Raw genomic sequence first — 24,744 nt, 5'->3', positions numbered from 1 at the left:
GAGGTATCTAAATTACCTGGGAGCTTGTTAAAAATGCAAATTCTCAGGCTCTGCCCCTGACCTTCTGAGCAGAAACTCTGGGGATGAGCCTAAGTAATCTGTACTTTAAAGGTTCTCCAGATGATTCTGATGCATGTTAAAATTTGAGAGCTATCAATTTAACCATTCACATATACCACTATGACTTTCCATTGCTCAGGAAAGCTGGTGACCTCAAGAACACTTAGTCTATTCCTCACTCCTTGCAGCGTGCTGCACCAGCTGCCTGCTCTCCTGTGACCCTCACAGCCATGCCTTGCAAAATTGATAAAGTCAAGGACTTTCTGCTCACAGCCAGGCCAAAGGATGCCAAATCCGTCAAGATCCAAAAAAAAAAAAAAAAAAAATACAGATAACGTGAAGCCTAAAGTTCAATGCAGCAGATACCTTTATATCTTGTCATCACAGACAAAGAGAAGGCAGAGAAAATGAAGCAGCCCCTGCCCCTAGGTTTGGTGATGAAGGAGCTGAAATGAACCTGACACACTGATTTCAACTCTCTTAAATTTTAAAAATTCATTTAAAAAAAAGACAATTGTTAGTGCAGGCATTAAATAAGATCCAAAAGAGTGACACAGATCTGCACAAGTTGAGTATTAGTGAGCAGATATCCTGAAATGTTTGATTGACCTTAGTTTATCCAAGAAACAGGATTCAACAAACCTCCTTTGCCCAACTTCCTTTTACCTTCTTTATCATTCTCCCTCAGTCCCTTCAATTTAGCTGATAGCACCCCAGTGAGACCACTGGTTCTTGCTATCTGAGGAAAGAACTAACACCTGAGTCTTAAACTAACTCTTCTGGGTCACTATCCTGTAAACACACACACACACACACACACACACACACACCACCTATTCAGTTGCTAAAAGAAATTCCAAGTATGCAGTCATATCTGAACTATATGTCTGTCACCCAGTTGCTCAATGAACCAAATCTCAGCAACCTCAACATGTATTCAATTCAGGCAGATTTGATATTCTTAGCATCACAACCACAGTATCTACCTGCTTTCAGTTTTGATCCTAGAAATATTTCTGTGTCAGCCATCACCAGTTTCAAGATGAGAACTTACATAAGTTAGCGGTGAGTGAATTACTCTAAAAAAAAAATCAGCCGGTGCTTGTGTGTATTGATTCCAGTGTTAGTGGCTAAAATCCATGGAATCACTGTGGATCCATGTTTTATTAAAACAAAAGCAGATATTGTAGATTCTGTTGCAGGTCATGGTTTGCGTGAATTGCTCTAGTCACATGTAGAGACAAAGCCCTTTTTTCTACTACCCACCCCCAGTATATTTGTTGATTCCTATTAAATTTCCCAGTTGTCAAAAAGAGAAGACATTAGTATTAAGACGAGTCATAAATTAAGGTTGACATTATCACAGAAGGCTGAGATGAAGACTACAGAGGACACTCCAGGAAATATGAATAAACAACTTGGTCACCACTTGGTTATATATGGGGACTTGTGTACCTAAGAAAAGCATTAGTGAGGGGTGCCTGGGTGGCTCAGGAAGTTAAGTGTGTGATTCTTGATTTCATCTCAGGTCACGATCTCAGGGTCATGGGATCCAGGCCCGCATGGGGCTTCACGTTCAGGGGGGAATCTGCTTATGATTCTCTCTCCCCTTTTCCTTCTGCCCACCCCTTCTCTAAGGTAAATAAATAAATCTTAAAAAAAAGAAAAAGAGAAAAGAAAAAACATTATTGAAAAATGAGAACATTTGGAAAGGTGTTACTTAGATCGCCCTAACATATCACCCTTACATATTCACATGTAAGAATGTCATTCATTCTTACATAGATTTTGTCTTCTTATGAATCAGACTAGGCTCCCTCCCTATGTTGAAGAAAAATGAAACTCACAGAAATATTGATCTCATTCCTCAATGTCAGTACTACGAAAAGATCTACTTTGATTTAAATGTTGCCATAACTGTAATTATATCAGACTTGATTACTGAGGCCTTCATATGCTTATAGTACATTGTTAATTTTAATAATTATTATGAACCTATGAGGAGAATGGAACAAAGATTATTCTCCCCAAAGTATCAACATGTGAGAGGCATTAAAGTAATCAAGACCACATAAATAAGCCACATGGAGTCGAAGTGAATTCCAGATCTAGCACTTTTTCTCTCATGTAATACACACTTGACTACAGTTCCCAGGTATCCTAAGGATGGTAGAAGAAATCTCTGTTCAAAAATGTAATGTCGCTCCACTCTATCCTGATTATGGGCTTTTTTTTTTTTTTTTTTTTTGCCATAATGACAAATGCTGTTTTAAAAACTATATTCACTGACTGAATGAGAAATCACCTTCTGAAAACCCAGGCCCATCCCATACTTTGCAATGTTTCTTATCATGCTAATGTAAAATGTTGTGGGTGGCAACAGCAGGGAGGATAGTGAAAGACATTCATCACATGAAGAAACAGCCCATATTGATTTTTCTTCCCATCTTAAGAGACAGGTAATACAATTTCATTGCCTATTCAATATGAAAATAGGACTTAATGGAGTTATGGTTTATGATTTGGCCATTGTGTCATGCTTCCCTTCCAACAAGCTCTTCTCCATCACAGACTCTATCCCACGACTCGGGGTCACCAGATAGCCACATCTGCCCATTTAGCACCAAATGCCATTGGTTCCTCAGAACATGAAACAGAATTTATCAGAGAGATGAGTGAGAGACCAGCATCTACAATGTACTTATCTCAAGTCATCATGCCTGTGAAGAGCACTGGAGTACATGCCCACAGGGGCCGTCCCCCAGGAGCATAAGGGAAAAGACCACACTGCCCCAGAAAACATGGTTAGCAATCTGAAGGTCATGGCAATTTGAAAATTTATTAGTTGTGGTAGTTTGTTCCCAGAAAGATGTAGTCTCAAAAAAGCAGAAGGTATTAGGTTTTTCACTTTTTGGCTTATTTCCATGAAACCAGTTGCTAATGTTGGGAAACAGTTCTCTGTAGGTCTCTCATTTTCTGCATATCTTGCAAGTAGAAGCACTGACTTCTTTTGTCCCAGATGATCCGTGCAAGGATATTTGTGTCCTGAACACTCAAGGAAGATGGAGATATCATCGCCACCCCAAATAATGGGCCAGCAAGCTGGTCTCCCAGAATGGAACTTTCATATTCTCTGGGTGCAGGATTTCTATTCCATAATACAACTTAACGGTACATGTGGGAGTCACCTGGCTCCTTAGTGTCACTCAGTAAGAAGAGTAGTTTAGGACAAATATGTTGATATTGATGCTGCTAGCTGAATTGTGAATAACAAAATCCTTTATCTCTGCTCTAAATCTTTCTTGCTGACTTGGCCTTGAAATGCCAATAGTTATAGTTAAATAATAATCGTTATAATAATAGTTATAGGAGTTGTGATCATTTGCATTTGCTTTTCTAGTTGAGTTTGCTAAATTACCAATTTGTGATGTTAGTCACACTCCCTTACGGCAGAGATGAGTACTGGCCTTTACTGTTGATCTTTGGTACTATTGGCCTAAAAAAGGAAAAAAAATAAAATTAATGAGAAAATATTTATGGCAAAACTTGGTTCAATACCTTTAAAAATGCTAAGAACATATTCAATAATCTACACGGTTGCCTGTGCCAACAAATTAAATTTCAATCAACAATAGCCAAACTATGGAAAGAGCCCAAATGTCCGTCATCGACTGATGAATGGATAAAGAAGATGGGATATGTACACACACACAAACACACACACACGAATATTTCTCAGCCATAAAAAATGAATGAAATCATGACATTTGCAACAGTGTGGATGGAGCTAGAGAGTATTATGCTAAGTGAAATAAGTCCGTCAGATAAAGACAAATACCATATGACTTCTCTCATATGTGGAATTTAATAAATGAAACAGATGATCATAGGGAGAAAAAAGAGGCAAACCAAAAAAAAAAAAAAAAAAACAGACTCTTAACTATACAGAACAAACTGAGGGTTGCTGGAGGACAGGTATTTGGGTGGATGAGTTTAATAGGTGTTGGGGATTAAGGAGGGCACTTGTCCTGAGGAGCACTGGGTGTTGTAGATAAGCGATGAATCACTCAATTCTACACCTGAAACTAATATTACATAGTGTAATATTATGTATGTATTTTACTCTATGTCACAACATACAATATGTCAACTAGCTGTAAACTAAATAAAAACTTGGAAAAAATAAATTTCATACATAAGTTACTCTGACCAACCCCAACCTCCTATAAAGCATAGGAGTTCCCAATGGATCTCTATCCCTTGTTCTCCATTACTTTGATGTCTACCTTGCTCTGCCTTATTCCATCTCTAACTTAGGATTCCTGCCACACTAACCATTTAGCTCCTCTGGCTCTCTTTTGATGCAGAATAATAATTTTCACTGGTGTCGCCCTTTACCCCCACGAGACACAAAAAGCCCCACCAGTATCCACAATCCAAGAGCCAATCGCTAGGGGCCAAGCTCCCTGGGGGGGATCTCATACCACAGTGGCCACTGCTTCTTCTCACCTGCATCCCAAGTGGCATAGTCCCTTCTGCTGCAAGGTCTATAGAGGAAGGGAGATGGGTCTTCCACAACTGTGACACACTCAGTGCTAACTCAGTGCCACCTGGGCAGCAAAATTCTTCCTAGACATATTTAGAATTGGCTTTAAACATGAACCACCATGTAGAATCTTCCTTTTCTCATCTTCATTGGCTCTTGGGTCAAGCTCATCATGCATTCAGCTTTCTGTTCTCTCAGGATTTGGTCTGTCTCACATACCCTGGACCCTCTTCACAAATAGTTTTGTGGAGCCAATTTTCCAAGGGACCAGACATGCCTGAACCCCCATGGATACTTGCCGCAGGCATCTGCATGGCTCATTTGTTCACCTCCTTCAAGTTTGGCTCAAGAGTCATCTAGCCAGGGAGACCTTTCCTAACTACCCATTTAAAAATGTTGACATTTACTCCCATCCAAGCTATCCCCCCCCATTCCCTGCCTTATTTCACTCCGTTGCACTAATTACTTCCAAATGTGTTATAAAATAGATTTTTGCGTTATTATTGTCTTCTCCTACAGAAATGTAAGTTCCAAGAGGGCAAGAGTTTTTATCTCTTTAGCTCACTGATATGCTTAGAATGGGGCCCAGCACCCAGTTGCTCCTCAATAAATATTTAAAGAATGAATGACTGAAGCCTAGACTCAGACCACATGTGTGATGTGCTACTCTCACATAAATTCCATTGGCCACATTTCCACTCAATCTGACATCCAATAAACAGACTCTGCTGAAAAGCTAGCTGTGAATAATGATGCAAAAAAGATATGCCCCACAGGAAGGACCAAGTAGTTGGATAAATAATGCTGACCCAGTCTCTTCTTCCAGGTGTCTTTGCCCTTTGAAATCACAACAGGACAGAAAATACAGGAACCTTTAGCCTGACTCTTCTGTTCTTTCTGATGATTAGCCATTTTTAAGTCCATACAGTTCTTATAGCCAATAATAGAACTCTTTTAACCCCTTTCTTTTTTGTTGCCATTTAAAATTCCTTCAGAAATAAATTATAACTATTGAAACTTTAATGTAATTCAAGAGATGCAGTTAAATGTCATAATGAGCTAGGACAGATTTTGTCTGTGTGTTAACCATGGGGGAAATCAGTGAGAATTTGCCCATTTATTATGTAGAAGTAACAGAGCAAAATGAAAAAGAAAGTCTTGATTTGAATTTCAAGAATCTATGAGGCAATACTGATGGGCAGGTAAATTGCTACAAATTTTCAGAAAAACGTTTGGAATACCTCAAATTCTTTTAAAATACTTCTATATTTGAATGTATTCCTTATACTTTTAAATATATGTGGAAGGATGTTCATGGAAATGTTATTTATAATAAATAAAAAGTACAAGCAACCTAAATATTCAATAATAGGGGAATATTTAAATGAGTAACATTCTTATTATTCTATATAATAGAATATTTAGTGACTTAAAATTGTGATTCTTGAAGATGATCTGAAGAAATTCCTCTAGCAACATAACACTGACATCTAAAAGCTAGATACGTATTATAAGGGCCACTTTTCAAATGATAAAAACAAATCCATGGGATCCCTGGGTGGCGCAGCGGTTTGGCGCCTGCCTTTGGCCTAGGGCGCGATCCTGGAGACCCGGGATCGAATCCCACATTGGGCTCCCGGTGCATGGAGCCTGCTTCTCCCTCTGCCTATGTCTCTGCCTCTCTCTCTCTCTGTGACTATCATAAATAAATAAATTAAATTAAAAAAAAAAAAAGATCATTCTTCTAAAAAAAAACAAAAAAACAAAAAAAACAAATCCATAGGAAAAATGAAAATGAAATCTGCAAATATGCTAACGATTATTATTTCTTCATCCATTTAGGCTGCTATAACAAAATACCATAGACTGGGTGGTGTATAAGCCATAGACATTTATTTCTCACAGTTCTGGAGGCTGGAAGTCTGAGCTCAAGGTGCCAGCATGGTCCAGTGAGGGCCCTCTTCTGGGATGCAGACTTCTTCACAGGGCAGAAAGGAAGAGGGAACTCTAGGAGGGCCTCTTCATGAGGGCACTAATCCCACTCATGAAGGCTCTATTCTCATGACCTAATCACCCCCCCAAAACCCTACCTCCTAATATCCTCACTTTGAGCATTAGTATTTCAACATAAAACTTTTGGGGTACAGAAATATTCAGACTCTAGCAACTTCTGATTGCGGAAGTAGAAGTCATCTTACGAGTAGTATATAGCCTAACATATCAAAGTATTCAGTTGGCATCACGCACCATGTTCTTAACTGACGTTGACAGATAAACAGTTTTGTGACAAAAGATTTTCTGACAGTGAAATACACTTAGATGGTGATGCAAAATAAACAAAGTAGTCATAATGAGAGCTGGCATCTCACAGGCTCTGATTTGAATGAGGTGCTATGCCCAACATTTCAATCCGCTATGAAGTATCATTATAATATATTACAGACGAGGAAACAGAGGCTTCTAAGAAACCAAATAATGATTTCAATATTACATGACCAGTTGGGGCAGTGTGAGATTTGTTACAGAATTCTCTACCTCCATAGGTCTGCTTTGAAACACTATGATCCATTAAAAACAGCTGGTAATGACCCCCCCCCCCCCCACGACCTATCATGCGTGAGCTTGTAATTTACTTTTGATGGAGACCAAGAATTATTTTCAGGTAGTTTAGCATTCCTGATAGTGATTACCATTCAGATGATTATTATCTTTTAATTCTTGGTCAGATCTTCACTGCCTCTCCCTAGAGTAAATATTTCAGTGTCTTAAAAAATAGAGAATACTTAAAAAAAAATAGAGAATACTTTGTCTTAGACACTGACAAAAAAATAGTGATCTTTATAGTGTCAATCAATTGTAATTAAACCACAATTATGTAATTCTATGAAGAGAAAACATTCTATCAGAAAAGACACTTTTTAAACTAAAACTAGCACAAAATATGAAGCCAGAAAACGATTTGATTTTTTATTTTTTTCTTTTTTAAGTAAATTTTAGGGCAGCCCGGGTGGCTCAGTGGTTTAGTGCCGCCTTCAGTCCAGGGAGTGATCCTTGGGACCTGGGATCGAGTCCCACGTCGGGCTCCCTGCATGGAGCCTGCTTCTCCCTCTGCCTGTGTCTCTGCCTTTCTGTGTGTGTGTGTCTCTCATAAATAAACTAAATAAATAAATAAAGTAAATTCTATGCCCAACATGGGGCTTGAACTCACAACCCTAGATCAAGAGTCATTTGCTCTACCTCTGGGCCAGTCAGGCAGCCCTAGGATTGATTTCGTGATAAATGAAGAAAATATCAGCAAACTACACCAAATGTACCAAGCCTTTATAATGTAAGACATTTGGCTTCAAATTACCTAGCCTAGAAGAAAATTCTCAATCAAAAAGTGTTCCTAGACAAATCTCCCAAATATGCAAATTAAGAGTTCTACAAATTATATTTAATATGAAACAAAATTGATCAAAATTAAGAGGTTTAGCTCAATTTTTAGGAAGGCATAATTTCTAGAAAAATGGATATAAAAAGTAAGGTCTAGAATTGCAAACTTAAATCTTAAAGACAATGCTGCCACTTTACTGCCACTTTAGTTGGTAAACATTTTAAGAACGCCACAATTTTAAACAATCTTAAAAGGACAAGTCCAGGAGTTACAAAATGTTTTATACTAGTTTGTTCTGAGGAATCTGTATGTTTACAACTCAGAGTTCTGAATATATGTTGTTATATTCCGCAGATACACTTTAAGAAAAAATAATCATCTCTCGTGTCTTCAGTCTGCTATTTTGTTAACAGATAATATCCTCAAGTTAAAATATAAAGAAAGTTCCTAAAATAATGACTCTTCCCCTGAGGTACCCTCTGGAAGGTAGCAGTCAGTATGCAATCAGATAGCTAGGGTTATTTCAGCTGCCTGCCAAAATATCGCTCATGACTAGTAAAGTATGCTGAAAAACACCATTACATCAATGACAGAAAGGGCACAATTGTTCTTATTTCTGGAATTCTTCTGATGTGAGTCAATTCACTGGGTGGGATTTCACTGGAAAATGGCTTTAGGAATGTTTTAAATGAAGGGAGGACAGAACCAAGCTTTCAAACACAGACATAATGGAAAATCATACAGTCAGACTTCTCCCAGCAAACAACGAACGACAGAGATCAAACTCAAAATAAAATCTATAGCTACAAAAACTCCAATTTTCTGCACAATTCTGATTTTTATGAATTTAACATTTTTTCTTCTTGACAGCCCAAATAAAAACATTTCACCCTCCATATACAGGAATATAATTAGATAACGTTGCTTTTGATTTCAGACCTGGAACTGTCAGATTAAAGGCAGAGAGAAAATAGAAGATTATTTTAAATATTGTTTTCATATTTGCCCCCAAATCTAAAAGGCAACTAGGAATTTGCATAATTTGGAGATGCAGAAATAATCCATAACAGAAAAGGACTTTCTGGCATGTTTTTAAACATCTTTAGACTCATAGGACTTTAAACCCAAACAGAATATGCCATCATCACGAAAGGCCCCTCTGCCTGGGCTGGTGATACACAAACTCTCTCTCCTGTAACTCCCTCCAGATGGAGACAAGGTGATCCAGTTTATGACTATTGGGTACTGCCTGCTAAAATCAGTTCTTCTGTTCAGCTTTGATTCTCTTATAGGTTTGGTTTGTCCTTCCCACTAAGTTAAGCTAAAGAGCTACCTTTTAGCTGTCTTCATATTGCCCCAAAGGGAATGGATTAGAGCCTCATCCACAGTGAACATTCTCTATTTATTTAATTCCAGATAGGTTCAAAATGTGTTTTTTTTTTAATTAAGAAGATGAGCTTTCCATGCCTACATAGACATGTTCCCTATTATCCGGGGTTAGGACTAGAAGGATACTTATTTGATAAATCTAATAAGTGTGCTAACAGTTAATAGGGTAACACTTATGGTAACATATTTTTCAGTAATTTCAAAAGTTTTTTTTTTTCTCCATAAAAGGAAATCTTGTTCAGAAACCAAACAAGCAACAGTGAATCTCTTCTAGTTGAAGTAAATGGAGAGGACTGGGCGGGGGGGGAAAAAAAAAAAAGGTAATTGCAGTTAAGGAGAGGTAGAGGCAGAAAGGAACTGAATGAAGCCAACCAGTTGGCTGTCCACCCACTCTCCACAGAGACCACTGGGAACTTATAGCCACCTTCCAGAACCACTTTAAAGCCACTGGTTTAGTCTGTTGTGTTAAATATTTTAATAATAAAAAAATTCTCTGCTTCTCCTCCTGCCAATTTAGTGTCAGAAATTGAATCCTATGTTTTCAAATTCTATTATAAATACATGTTGAATAAATGAACTGACCAAGTGAATGAATATTTATAATCAAACTGAACAAAATCCTTGTTATTGTTATGATATTTGCTCTAGTTGGCTTGAATGGAATATGAAAATCTAAATGTAATTAGAATTAGATAAATGAACAAAGTGAAAAGTATCAACTAAGTCTGAATGCCAACATCTGAAGTTTTTTTCAATTTATTTTATAAAGTAAAAATTTGTACACATGGCTTTCTTTCCTACCTAAAGTAATGAAATGGATTCCAAGACAGGTATGTTTCTGCTGCCTCGAATCCATGCCTCCCTCTTTTGGTAACAACTGCTCAATTTTCCCCCCTTTGGGAACTACTCCTTCCTATACATCCAGACTTAGTAATCTTTCCATCAAAATGTTCCACATACACCCTACCCACTCACCACATGCTCAGTCAAGGTGTGGGCACATTACCTAAGATAGGCTAGTCAGGTCCTCTGACCCTGAAATATGCAGCTTTTCTGGGATGGTAAGATGTAGGAGCAATGAGTGGAGCTGTCCTGTCCACCATGGGGCTATGAGCAGACTCTCCAATAGGTTCAGTTCCTTGCATCTCTGCAGCTACTCTGGTCTGGAACATTCTGAGCCCTGATTGTTTTGCCTCTTTTCTTCTATGGGCTGCATCATGTCTTTCCAATAACATCCTTGCTTCCTTCATTTATACATGTATTTATTTTTCTTTGTTTGTATTTAAGTTAGCCAGAGTCCACTTCTGAAACCCAAGAATGTTAAGGGAGATAGGCACTCGAAGCAGTGATAACACAGAAATTAACTTAAAGAAACTTAGGTCAGGGGTGCCTGCCTGGGTAGCTCAGCTGTTGAGCATCTGCCTTCAGCTCAGGGTGTGATCCTGGAGTCCCAGGATCAAGTCCTGCATTGGGCTCCCCGCATGGGGCCTGCTTCTCCCTCCGCCTGTGTCTCTGCCTCTGTGTGTGTGTGTGTGTGTGTGTGTGTCTCATGAATAAATAAACAAAATGTTAAAAAAAAAAACAAACACCAGCCCCACCCAGGATCAGCCTATACTGTGGTATGACTTCCCTCCAGAGTTCTGCAAAATCTCTTTTTGTGATGGAATTCAGTGCTACCCTCTGTACTCACATATTCCCTTTCCCGTTGGTCGGAAAAAAGATGAGTTATAATTAAAATCAAGAAAATACTGTAAGGATAAGTACAATGTATCCTGTTTTCATAAAAGGTCATTCTTGCAAGCTATCAAAGCCCTTTACAACAAATACCTAATTGATGGTCACAGCCTCCTCTGTAGGAATTAAAACCCTGCTCCCGGTTTACAGATGAAGAAAGCAAAGAGTCAACAGAGTTTCAGTTGACCATCTTAAATCTGGAACAAGAAATTCCGAGCACATCCATTTTAGAACGCTGTGTGTCAGAGGGCCAAATTAGCTCAGTTAGTTGTAGATTGTTTTAATGTTGACCTAGAAATATGTGTAATACATTTATAATGAAAACAAAGTGAAAGACATATTCAAGCAGCTAAGAGTCAATCCTAAAACAAATAGCTATTACAGTGGTTTTCCGCATAAGTTCTTTGGTGACTAGTTGATGACTTCTGTGAAACTCACACGTAAGTGTGGCAAGTCTAATTTACAGCGCAATTACAGAAAACTGGAATAGAGTCTTCACTTAAGACCAAGTTATACATACTAATAAATCAAAGCTGATAAGAGATGATCAAAACGCCAACTTTATGTCACTTAAACTTACTTCCCAGCATCACCCCGACCATGGTTACCAAAACAGTGTCCTAAGTGAGACTGGCCCAGAATAAGTGAGGAACCTTACACGCCTCGCTCATTGGGCAATGCCTATATTTAACAGGTAATCATCCTCTCTTACTTATTCAAAAAAATAATTATTCCATGTACCAGGCACTGTGCTATTCACCTCATCAAGTTACTCATCCATGAAACTCTAGAACTCACTCTCTCAACTTGGACAGCCTATGGAGGCCAGGAGAATGCTGATCGATACAAGAACTGGAAGCTTCTCCCTAACTTATTTAAGGGTAAACCTTGGTGCATTTTCCCTTATTTAAGGGTAAAGCTTGGTGCATTATTCCCTTATAATTATTTGGTGAAAAGAGTGAATTTCCCCCAGGAGGATATCTTCAGTCACTGGAGAGAGGCTCCTATGGAAAGTGCCCACGTCATACAGGAGGTAGAAGGCCAGGGGACCTAGTAAAGTTCCAGTGACGATTTTCTAAATGCCATTGGACTTCCAAAATATCACTTAGGAGGCACAACACACATGGGTTCCCACAAACAGGGAAACCCTCTTCCCAGCCCTGAATACAAGAGACAGATACAGGCCACCCCCTTAAGTGTGTAGAGGAAAGGGAAAAGAGCATTTTTCAGCTCCTGCCCTTTATCAGGCACTAAGTGAGCCTCTTTTGACGCAACATCTCAATCTTCAGCTGCCCCTCGTTCAGTGCAAGTGCGCCCGACCACCGATCAAGAAACTGAAACCCCTGAATGATGTACCATATATTTTGTTTTCTATTTGTTTCTCTGTAGAGTCTAAATTCCCAAGGGCACAAAATCAGACTCTTGGAAAATATACCGCTGGTCTGATCATGAGCCTCTTCCCTCCCAGCGCTGAACCAGTTGAACAATGGAGAAGGCTCCATCCACCAACAGCAAAATGGGAGCGCTACCCCTCCCCTCACCGACCCCTGAATTAAGCTCACCCACTGATGACAGACTGTAGACCTTTCCCACGTGAAGGAAAAGATGAGAACATGGTAAACCCTCAGGGCTGGTTCGATGAAAGGGAGACAAGACCCTTGAGGACCTCACTACTCTGAGTGTGATCCATGGACCAGCAGCATCGACCCCTGGAAGCTTCTTAGAACACAAAGCCATCTCCCCCTCTAGGCCTACTGAACTGAAATCAGCATTTTCATAAGATGCCCAGGTGATCCATATACATTTAAAAATCTCACTAACACCTAGGAAATAAACCTCAGAGTATTAACCCCAGCACAGATACCCGGACCAATGGTTGTCATACTTATCAGCAATCAGACAAATAAATCCCTCTTCCTTCCAATTTGGTACCAATAATGTGAAGAAACAGGGCAGTTTCCTCCTTCTGAATTCTTCCAAGAGAGGACAGAGTGACGGGTTTTAAAATATGAGCTTGTCTGTTGCTTATTAAAGGCAGCAGGAACTTGGGGAGCGTGAGAAAATGAATCTCTACCTCTGCTCTTAATTTCTCTATCTTCTTCCCTCATCTGTATGAAAGGAATAAGAACACCTGCTGTACGGGCCATTGTTAAACTTGAATAATACATATCAAAGTCTTTAGTAAATATAAAATGTTATTTTTTAAGGTTTTTTTCTTGTTACACAAGGAAACTGACAAATCAGCGGTCCCCCAGATTTTAGAAATTCAACATATCATGCCATTTTTGGATCACAGACAATTTTACAAATATTTTTCTATTTTCATGCTGGTCAAAAATGCACAGCAGTGATGTTTGCCTGCAAATCAAATGAAAAAAAAAAAAATTTTAAGATGTTAATAGTGAACCAGCCAGTTTCTATGAGATAAAAAAGGAAAAGTTGAGAAGGAAAAGTTTGAAGACTGGTTACTGTGTTTTGAAAAACAAACACACTGTATTTAGATGTAACCAGACTATATTTTTTTCAAAGCTAAGAGAATATATATATATATTTTAGCTTTGAAAATTAAAAACTAATGTCCAACTCACTCTGCCTGCAACTTACCAAGTGGTGTCAAGTAGAAATGGTTGTCTTAAAATATGCCCTCAGTAAAACAACTGGTTACACCTTCATTTGATTAGCTCATTACCTAATGAGCTATTTTGTCTATTTACACAGATGCATACATGTTAACTTGTCATTTGTTTCAAACTGATTAAATAGCATATTCATATTTCAAAGATTATGAAGCTTTTCCTTGGAACTGTCTTTTTATCTAAAAAAAAAAAAAAAAAACAATGCTAATGGTTTCCTTTTTCCTATATTCAAACGACTATTTACTACCACTTCTTGATGTGGGCTTTCAAAATACAAAGAAAGTCTGGCAAGTTTTCAATGTCCTTTTTTAAATCTGTTCTTAAGCACTTGTATAAACGCATAAAGAGTACTTCTTTGGAGAATTGATAATGTCCCACGTTCAGTATTTGTATATTAAGGACTGCCAGTTACATTTAGTATATTCATTCACTGGGATCTGTCCTGCATGCAACTGATTCCAGGGAAGCAAAGTGATCAGAAGAAGTCAACGTTAACATAACAATTCCTTTTCTACAAAAAAAAAAAAAAAAAAAAAAAACCAGCCTAAGACGTTATGGGTCCAAATTTCAAAGCAAGTTACTGTATTTGCAAGTTTTAAGTCACACTTGGCAGTTTTTCCAAACACAGTGGTCAGGAACTGAAAAAAATAAACATGTGTTTCCAGGATTTTCTTTTCACATGCCACACAAAAAGCAATGTTACAACTATGTTTTCGCTCCCTTTAAAAAGGTCTCCTTAAGGAAGAAGGCTTTGCTGATTTGTGTTATTTTAAGGTAGATCTTACAAAACAACATTAAGAGGCAAGATAAATATTACTTTCGTTGCATAAATGGAAGTTTAACTTCCCCAAAGGGATTTCTTGAAAAATCTGATCTATCATTATGCAGTGATATTTTGTACTTTAAGTCTCATACTTAAACTCAGAACACTTAGCACATTCCATCTTCCAGTCGCCTTAAACAAAGAGAAAATAAAGAAATCAATCTACATACAATTCTTAGACAGCAAGTCTAAAGCCATTCCCATTTTGCTGAAAGACTAACTGAGGTAAAGTAAATCCGTTGCTTTCCTGAGGCTCATCAAAGTCTTAGTAGCAGCAAAAGGATGAAAATTCACAGGTGTGGTTCTTACTCAAGACAGAGGAAACAATCAATCATAAAGCAAGATTTCAGCAGTCCATAAAGGCCTCCAACCCAAAAATATCTCCATTCCTGGTAGACCAGGTGGCCTAAATCTCCTCTTGTTGCCTTGAAAATTCTGACCTATTAAAATGTAAATATCATATTTTGTAGAAATAACAATACCAATCATCAAACCATTAGGAAGAATTTATTTCTCACTTTCCCAGCTAAGATCTGGAACTACAGAAAATGGAACCCAGGACAGAAAGTGAGTTGGGTGGAGAATAAAGGATGGCAAGTACTCAGTGAAGAATCCTCTGCACTGAGGATACTGGATACTAGTGCAGACCTTGGGCTGCTGTCAACAGTGACTATGGCCCTGGTACCTAGATGAGGATGGAGAAAATGAAAGAATGATAGGATAGACTCCGCTGAGCAGGATGGACAATATCAGGAATGTCTGCAAGGGAAAGGATGATTGGAAATGGCTATAAAACACAAGCGGTAAAAAATGTTCCACCAGTTGCACTCCTTGCTACCTAACCCAAGTGAGCTGAAGATGTGTCTGCACAAAAAACTACACAAGGATATTTACAGCATCTTTAATCTTAAATGCTGAATTTGGAAGCAACCAAAATGTCCTTCAGTAAGTAAAGTGATAAACTGTGATAAATCCAAATAATAGACTGTTATTTGATGCCAAAAAGAAATGAGCTACTAAGCCATGAAAGACACGGAGAAAACTAAAATGCGTATGACTGAGAGAAGCCAATCCGAAAGGCTACATGCTATATGATTCCAAGCATATGACATTCTGAAAAAGGAGAAACTATGGAGACAGCAAAAGGATAGGTGGTTGCCATGGGTCAGAGGAGAGGGAAGGATGAATTGGCAGAGCAGAGAGGACTTTAAAGGTAGTGAAACTACTCCATGTACTATGCTGGCAGATACATGTCATTATAAATATGTCCAAACTCACAGAATGTACACCACCAAGCATGAACCCTAGTTTAAACTCTGGATTTTGGGGATCCCTGGGTGGCGCAGTGGTTTGGCGCTTGCCTTTGGCCCAGGGCGCGATCCTGAGGACCCGGGATCGAGTCCCACATCAGGCTCCCGGTGCATGGAGCCTGCTTCTCCCTCTGCCTGTGTCTCTGCCTCTCTCTCTCTCTCTCTCTCTCTCTATCATAAATAAATAAAAAATAAAAAATAAATTAAAAAAAAATAAACTCTGGATTTGGGGTGATAATGATGTGTCACTGTAGGTCAATTGGTTGTAACAAATGTCACTCCAGTACAGGACGTTGATAGTGGACAAGGCTGGGATGATGTGGGGGAAAGGAGTATATGGGAACTCCCTCTACTTTCCACTCAGTTTTGCTGTAAATCTAAAACTGCCCTAAAAAAGAAATTCTATTTTTTTTAAAAGCAACTGTATAATAACTTTTCTAGGACAGTCTTTCTTAATCTCTACTTTGTCTTTTGTTTGTTTTTGATCTTAATTATTGTTGTTTTTAAGTTATGGGCTCCTTCGAGACTCCAAGGCAGCCACATATTCTCTTCCCAGCAAAAATAATAGCACTTCCACACATTCTCACAACACAATGCATACAATTGCAGGTGTTCACAAATTCTCTGAAATTCATCCATAAAACTAATACTAGCTAATTTTATGCACTTATATTAAGTACCAGATACTTTGTTAAATGCTACGTCATGCTGTGCCACATTTTGTCCTGACAACAACCTTATGAGGTAGATATTACCAACCCTGTTTTCTTATGAGGAAATTTAACTGAAGAAATTTTTTAACACCTGCTGAGTGGCCAAGCAGGGACTCCAAACTTGGACTAACCCCCAAGAGGCATGTTCCTAACCATTCCCTACAAGCGAATCTTGCTCTGGTAAATTGTGGATCCCAGCTAAACAGCCCTCATCTAACATTGGGTCTATTTGCTTGTTCCCAAGATCATATTCTTTTGTCAATAAAATACTTATCTAGACCAGCATATGTAGATCATACAGAGCTGGACCTATATTGGAATAGAAGGTAATGATTTGCTGCTGCTCCAACTTCCACAATGAGTCCCACTCCCACTTATCCTGCCACTTACCAGGCCACAGGTGATGGGCAACAGCAATGTTTCTCTGTGTTTACCTGAGAGAAGATTTGATCATTGCCACAGAAATAAACTGGTTCAGCTCAACGTGAGGCTCAGCATTGGTGGCTGATAAAGAACATTCTATAATCAATAGAGATTCATGCTAGCTAACATGCAAACCATATATATTAGTAGAGATTTGCAAACTCTGAGTAAATTGGGTCAATGTGAATAAATGAAATAGAGGACAAAAGAAGTCCAAATCCCTTAATATGGAACAGAGGGAGCCCTCACAACTCCTTTCAACCCCAACTCTCTGGCTTTGAGGTACAGGGTCTTTCTCTTAGGCTAAACCAACAGAGCTCTCCTCTTGATGTCTCAGAAGGATAGCAAGTACGAGGTGCATAAAATGATATATCATTCCCCCTTCTGAGTATGTTTCTAATTCTAATTGTAAAATCACTGTCCACCCAGTCAAAAAGCCAGAAAAATAAGTGTCACTCTGGGAGCCTTCGCCTCTGTCATCTCTATTTTTTAAATTTGCATATGTCCTGGTGATTCAACCATCAAAATATCTTTATAGGTTCCCTGTTATTTGCCAGGAGTATTACAATAGCTTCCCAACCCCACCTCCAAATCTCTTTGCAACACTGTCAAATGAGCTATTCATTCTAAAATATGAAGCTATTATTCAATTACTCAAAATTTTCAGTGTTTCCTCGTGTCTTTTATATGGTATCCAAACTCCTCAATATGTCATAGTGGATCCTAATCCCCACAAATCTCCACTCTGTGCTCTACCCACACCCAACCATGCACACCATTTTTTTCTCAGTGCATTTTCACAGAGAATTCGCCTACCGATAACACACACCACCCCCAAAATCCTGTTGTCTCTCCTACACCCAGCCAGAGCATTGCACCAAATTCATTACAACTTACATAACTCCAACTTCTTCAAGATTCAACTCAAGTAGCATTTACTCTTAGAAGTCTTCGAAAAGTCCAACCTGGGTCAGGATATCATGTTTTAATGGCACCAAGTGGGAGGGGCACCCAAAAACGAAGGGAAAAAACTAATCTGCAATTCTTTGGCTTTTTTGAAAGCAATAAATATTTATCCCAGACAAAATAAAAACTTTGCTGGTCTTCATTGCATTAGCTCTAGTCTAACGTTATCTTTGTTTAATTACAAAGCATTCCAACATAATCTTTTCAGGGGCACACCCTGGGTACACCTCCTTAGTGCTCCCATATGTAAGATACACTCCATAATAGCTGCTTTTCTTGACTATCACCCCAACTGGAGTGCAAATTCCTCCTGAACAGGAACTGAGGCTCTTCTTGCTTACACACAATGGTCATCGTGATGCCTGCCAACAACTAGATGTTCAATAAATCCTTATATGCAAAAGGAAAAAGGAGGTAGTCAGGGAGGATGATGGGAAGAAGGTAGAGAAAGAACAAAGAGGGAGGAAAGAAGGACATTTCTTCTAACCCAGTATCTTGTACTTGTAACTTTGAAATTGAATTCTCAATGCCCCTTTGGTCCTGCTAGCTTTGTTAGCAAGATACAGAAAGGCAGCTTTGAACTCGGGCAACCTTGAAGTCAGGTAAAATCAGTTCTTATCAAGCCCAGTCTTCTCTAAGGAGGAGCCTAACCTAAAAAGGCTTTTAATGTGAATCCAGTCTCAACTTGGAGTTCCCACAGATATAGAACTAGTTGCTATCTACCTCCTTCCCTGACCTGCCTACTTCCTACTATGAACCTCAAGAAACTCCCTGGACCACCAATCTCAGGTACAAACCAGCAGATCCCAAAGGCTGGGCAGCTCTACATATCAACTTTCAGAAGAATCCTAATCTGAGACAATCCAGTAAATGGTTCTAACTGCATTATGTTCTGCTCACACCAAATCTATGGGCAATGGCCTGCCCCTTCTACACTATGTGCACAATGACAAAAGGCCACAAATTCAAAAGGTCATGGGGCCCTTTTTTTTCCCATTAAAAAAATAATAAAGGGCTAAACTGAGACATATGCTAAATGAGAACCAAACTATTTTGAAAAGTTATAATGAATTCTTATGATAGGAATTATATTATGCATAATATAAACATCTGTATTTAAGGAAGATAATGGTTTAGCTCCAGGAAATAATAGCTAAGCAGTGATGACTTAAGCAAATGTTTTACAATTAATGGAAATAAAAATTACATATTATTACAGTTAAGGGATGTTGGGAAAATGGGACAGGAGGTAACTCATACCAATGGATTTTGATGCAAGAGAATTAAAGTTTCTATAAAACACTCTCCTCCAATGAGGGAAACTGCAAAAAGATCAAACTTCTTGAGTTCAAAGATGCTAAATTCTACTATTTAAACCCCATTTCATATGTAGTTACAGCATAACCATGTCTACCTTCAACAGAGTCAATCTGCCTCTTAAAAATGAGATACTTAAAGACAAACTGTTGGCCTGGTGTCTTGGATGGCAGATCACAGAATTCCAAAGCCCTTAAGATGCTGTAGCACTAGTTCTTACTAAGTCATAATTAACTTCATTGGGAGTTACATGATAGCAACTTAGAACAGAATTTGGCTGAACATTTTTAGTACTCTTCCACTCGGTAATTACTACTTCAGTGGGAATCTCAAGTAAGAAACAGAGGGCAGAATTTGGCCCACAAAGAGAAGCACATCAAGGAACTGGCCCAATTTATAATGCCAATAACAGAGTGTATTAAAATCTCCCATGAAGCATCCCCATTAGCTCGTTGATTTTATCAGGAATGTAAACGCCACCAAGATGACTACTCAGATCCTTTACCAAGTCTCCAGGAAGGGCAGCGTGTAGGGAAGAACATGGCGAGGCAATGGCTCCATATACCCGATAACCACCCTAGAAGGGCAATTATGTACAAACGAAGTAAAGAGTTGGACTGCTGTTTGGCAGTTTAACCACATAATAAATTCTTATTGATGCAAGAAAAAGGAGCCATCACATCTTTAGTCTGAGCATTAAATATCGGAAGAATAAGATTTCGGCCACTGAGACTTGGGCTTGTGTTCCAAAATGAAAACCCAATACTGGGTTCAGAATGATAGCTATAATGATAGTTACACATCAGAAAACTTCAAATTACACAATATGTAATTTTTTCACTACCATTAATTGTGGAACATAACATGTCCTGAAACTCAATCGTGATTCTCCTTCAAAAGTGTTTATATACAGCATGACCTAATTTTTATTATAAAAATGGAGGCTTTTTTTTTTTTCTTGCTTGCTTGCTTGCTTGCCTGCTTTAAATTACAGTATTTACTTGGAAACTAATTTTAGGGTATTATCCATTTGACATTTGAGTTTAAAGGACACTCAAAAATCACAAACTGACGCAGAATATGACTGTATTTTTAAAATATATCCTTGCCTTCACTACCTGAGTTCCTCTCAGTGACTCACCTGAGGCCCTGAAGAAGATAACGAATTCATTTCCTGAGGGCCAACCCACAATCCCCTTGTTGTGGTGTCTTGGCCAGACTTTCAATTGAAGGCCATTAACACCACTTCCCCAACAGCCTAACCTCTTTTTTGTTGTGAAGTCCTCATTCTTTACTACCACCACCTTACCCCTCAGCAGCCACTACTTCTCAATGGCCACAGCATTGAGAAACAAAAGAAAAATCATACCAATATGTCCTACCAAGTATGGCAGACTGTTCTCCCATTGGCCAGCCCACCCGTCAATGCACCATGTTTGTTAACATTCAAAAAGACATTTGCGTGGAGAACAAATTGACGGAGCCCATGTTTATATCAGAAATTTCAGAAACGGCAAGAGATTTATTCGTGGAATCTTAACACCCATTCAGACTGTCATAAAACACAAAGGACCAGATTCAATAAAAACTCTGTCCAATTTCCACAACACAAAAGTCTGTGTGAGCCTTCAAAACAAAATCAATTTTTCCAGTTTTGCAAAGGGCTGTTCAGACTTCAGTAGCATGGAAGCCAGCTGGGGCATTTCCTTACTCATCCCCTAAATTAGTTTCAAAAGTAGTTTTGAGGACCACATTTGATCAGAAGAATTTGCATGCTTTTCTCCTCTCTCTCCCTCTCTCTCTCTCTCTCTCTCTCTCTCTCTTTTACATATTTCAGAGTACATCACATGGAGAACAAACAACAGAACTGCAGCATATGTCTCATGCAGTTAAGAGCTTTAAAACTGGCCCGTAAAACAGAATTCTTTGGTACACAGTGAAAAATATTTTTTGATTCCATAATCCATACTGCAGTAAAGTTGGGTATAATCATTTTTAAAAGTTGCTGTGTCCATGGACAGCTGTTCTTCATACATACTGGGAATGTTTCCTTTACATTCCTAAGGACATAAGAGTTTGACATCGAGCCAATACCTCTAGAAATGGTGAAAGCTAAACACACCCCATACTGATGCTTTTACTCTTCCAACAAACTTTCTCCCACAACTAAAATGTTAAAACTTTTACCCCACAGCCCACATTCTGAGATTAGTCCAATAACTAATGTTCTGTCCAAGTAAAATACATTTTGTCATAGCTTGAAAATGTTACCTTTCACAGAAGTATAGTATTTCTGACCAGCAGGGAACATATGTCAACATTATCTATTATTACCCAATGTCAGGACCAAAAAGGGAAGGTGGGTGGTGGATGTTAATAACGACTTAAGCGATTTCTAAAAGAGGCATTTGAGAAGTACAAAGCCAGAAGTTTCAAATGTTTTGTCTTATTTTCGCTGTGTCAGCAACCTGCCCCCCCACCCCACCCCCCCACCCCCCAGAACAAACCTAATGCTGCCTCCGACCCAACGCCTAGTTCTCTTTTCAATTTTAGCCAACGCATTGCTAAGCTGGAAAGTTTGAAAAATACCCTAGAAAACTTCTCCACCAGAAATGAAAAACAAAAACATATGACCAGCAATGATGAAAGCAACTCCCACTCGCTAAGAAAAAGATTTTCAATCACAGAAGCACACAGCTTTTGGATTTGAAAATTTATTTTCATTTTTCAAGCTACTTGTCTGGTGTTTAGATTTGGGGGTTGGATTTCTTGTTTGACATTGGAGGAGCTGGGGGAAATGCTAGTCGAGAGTGTGATTGTATTTAAGCAATTTTCTCAAAGGTAAGCAGAAAGTGTTCCCCTCATGCAGCAAGGCTACAGAGGAGACGATACCTATACCCAGTTGAACATGGGTTTTCCCTGCAGGAGGAGCTGAAAGGCACAATCCATGAGAGTCTAGAGGAGAAAATGTGTTTCCCACCTCTCCTAAAGTTGGATCAAGATGTGGCAATACTCTATTGTGAACTTGTGGCTCACCGTGCCCTATCCTGGGCAGCCAAAACCATTATATGGAAAATGTACTTGAAACCACCATGATGGGGAACAATCAAGTTCCCATTCTCTTTTGGGGCCATGTAGTTCTATCTAGTGTTTCTCAAGGAAAAGAGACTGACTTCTCACCTCACTACATGAGCTTCTTGGAGAAAACTTCACTTTGGGTCCTAGAAAAAAGACGCATGTCCTCATTCAAGCCTAGAACAGGAAGTACTGGGGGAATATGTCCCCTGAATCCTGGGGATTTGTACACTTTCCCTTAGGGGCAGAGTGTCGCGTTTCTAGGTCTATTGAAAAATAGGTTGTCACTCACTCATTTGCTTGCTATTAAAAACAAATCCTTCTCTTTGAAGAAATCATTCAAGAAAGATTATAAAATAAAAACATCTAAATAAATCCCTCATGATAGGAAGCTCAACTCAAGGCAGAGCACGTGTCACAAGACCGTGGAGGAAGGTGGCAACGCTTACTGTTTTGACTCTTGGAGGAAGTTATCCTAATTTGTTCTTCCTCATCTCATTCAGCTTCTGAGGACAGAAGTCATAGAACTACAGGTTCCTTCTAGATAGTGCATCGCTAAGGCAAAAGGAAATCTTAATCCTGTTAAGTATTCCACCTCACTTGTCAAACAGTATTTTAGTTGCAAAATGGCAGGAGTCCATATGCATCCCAAACCTGAATGATAGATCTAAAACAATCAAATGATAAAGGATTTTCTGCTGTTCCTGTGATGTGATGTCGACCAGTTCACCATGTGGAGGAGAATGCGTTGATGCAGTCCTCCCAGGGCTGAAGGATACAGTTCCTCCATGCATCAGTCCTCCTCCCTCACCCTCTCCTCCCAGAACCATGTTTAGAATATAGTCCTTTGGGTTCAGCACTTGTGGGCACTCATGGGAGAGGATAAAGTTAACTGGCCACCTCTCATTCAGAACATGGCTTCTGAGAAGCTCCACCTAAGCTAACAAACCACAGGTATTGAACTTAGATAAATAGTGTCCTTTAGAAGAATCTTTGAATGTTGAGATGGAAAAAAAAAAAACCTTAAAGTTCAACCCCCTTATTTTTAGAGATGGAAACTGGAGCCAAGAGACCATGAGCAACTTGCTGCATCACACAACTTAGTGGGTACTCTGATTCCACTCCATTTCAGCATGACATCACGGGAATAGAAGTTAATGGAGTTGGATGCTGGTATCCCGGATCCTGGCCCCCTGGGGGCAAGGAAAGTTAGGTAGCAGTTTGGAAAATTGTGAGGGGATCTTCTGGGGCACTATCTCTAGATTACTGCTTACATGGGCTTCTTCATCTATGATTTGGGTCCTTTTCTGCAGCTATGTTATCAATTAAAAAAAAGAAGGAAAGAAAGAAAGAGGAAAATAATTAAAGAGTTATATTTATATATATATATATATATATATATTATTAGTAAAAAGCTCTACTTAGAAAATTTAAGATAAAATACAAGACTACACACAAAGACTTAAGATAACATTCCATTCCCAACACTGGAAAATAAGAATTGAGCATTCCAATAAGGAAAAACACACATGTCTTCAAAATAATAATAATTTTCATTTGAAATGTACTCATCAGGTTATACAATATTCTATTCATTTCCCTTGATGTTCAAAACAATCTGTTCTCAAAGAAGAAAATTTGTGTCATCACTTTATAACTATGAAAACTTGAGTTCAAAGAGATTGATTAACTTGTCAAAGGTGACAGCTAGTCGGCTGGCACAACAGGAAGAAGCAGCTGGCTATTTTGACCCCTGCATATCTAGGTGGTCTCTCCACTAAATATGTTGCCAGTAATAGTCATATCTTGCTTTTGTGGAGACATGGGACATTTTCATTCATTCCACACACACATACCAAAGACTAGGTGCTTTAGGGATCGTAAACATGGAATAGAAACCTATCTTCACAAAATTTGTTTTTTCATAAGGAAGTGAAACAGCTTAGTTTTTAAGATGTAAGTTCAATCACCAAAAATTAATCTTATGGGACAGTTTTGTCTTCAGTTGCATTTTGAGATGGCCAGTGTCTAAGAAAAGCTGAAGAAGCACTTTAGGTTAAGACTGCCGAGAACCTAGTTCCTTCTTGGGCCTAGAAACATTTTTAGGGGTGGAAGCAGGGGAATATAAGATATTTTAATTGTTTTGATATGCTGGTGCGTGACTCATGAATAGACTTTATGACCTACAGAGAGGTTAAGATACATTAATGAAAATACCAGTACCAATTTTTTTTTTCACAAATTGGAGTCTAAAAAATGTAAATGATGCCTAATCTCTACCATAGTCCATTTGAGATTTTTAAAAAGGAAAAATAAAAGGCTTGGAAGACACAAGAAACAAAATTAAAAGATGAAATTATGTCTGGGCCTTCTTCC

At 38.7% G+C, this 24,744-nt stretch overlaps 1 pseudogene; it reads left to right on the top strand.

Moving 5' to 3' along the window:
- Positions 1–290: 290 nt before the first annotated feature.
- LOC112926851 (large ribosomal subunit protein eL38 pseudogene) lies at positions 291–515 on the top strand (annotated as a pseudogene).
- Positions 516–24,744: the final 24,229 nt, after the last annotated feature.

The sequence above is a fragment of the Vulpes vulpes genome, chromosome 5 (assembly GCF_048418805.1).
Source record: "Vulpes vulpes isolate BD-2025 chromosome 5, VulVul3, whole genome shotgun sequence".
Classification (NCBI taxonomy): Eukaryota; Metazoa; Chordata; class Mammalia; order Carnivora; family Canidae; genus Vulpes; species Vulpes vulpes.
Note: the sequence above shows the minus strand (reverse complement) of the source record. Positions and strands in the feature narration are given on the sequence as shown.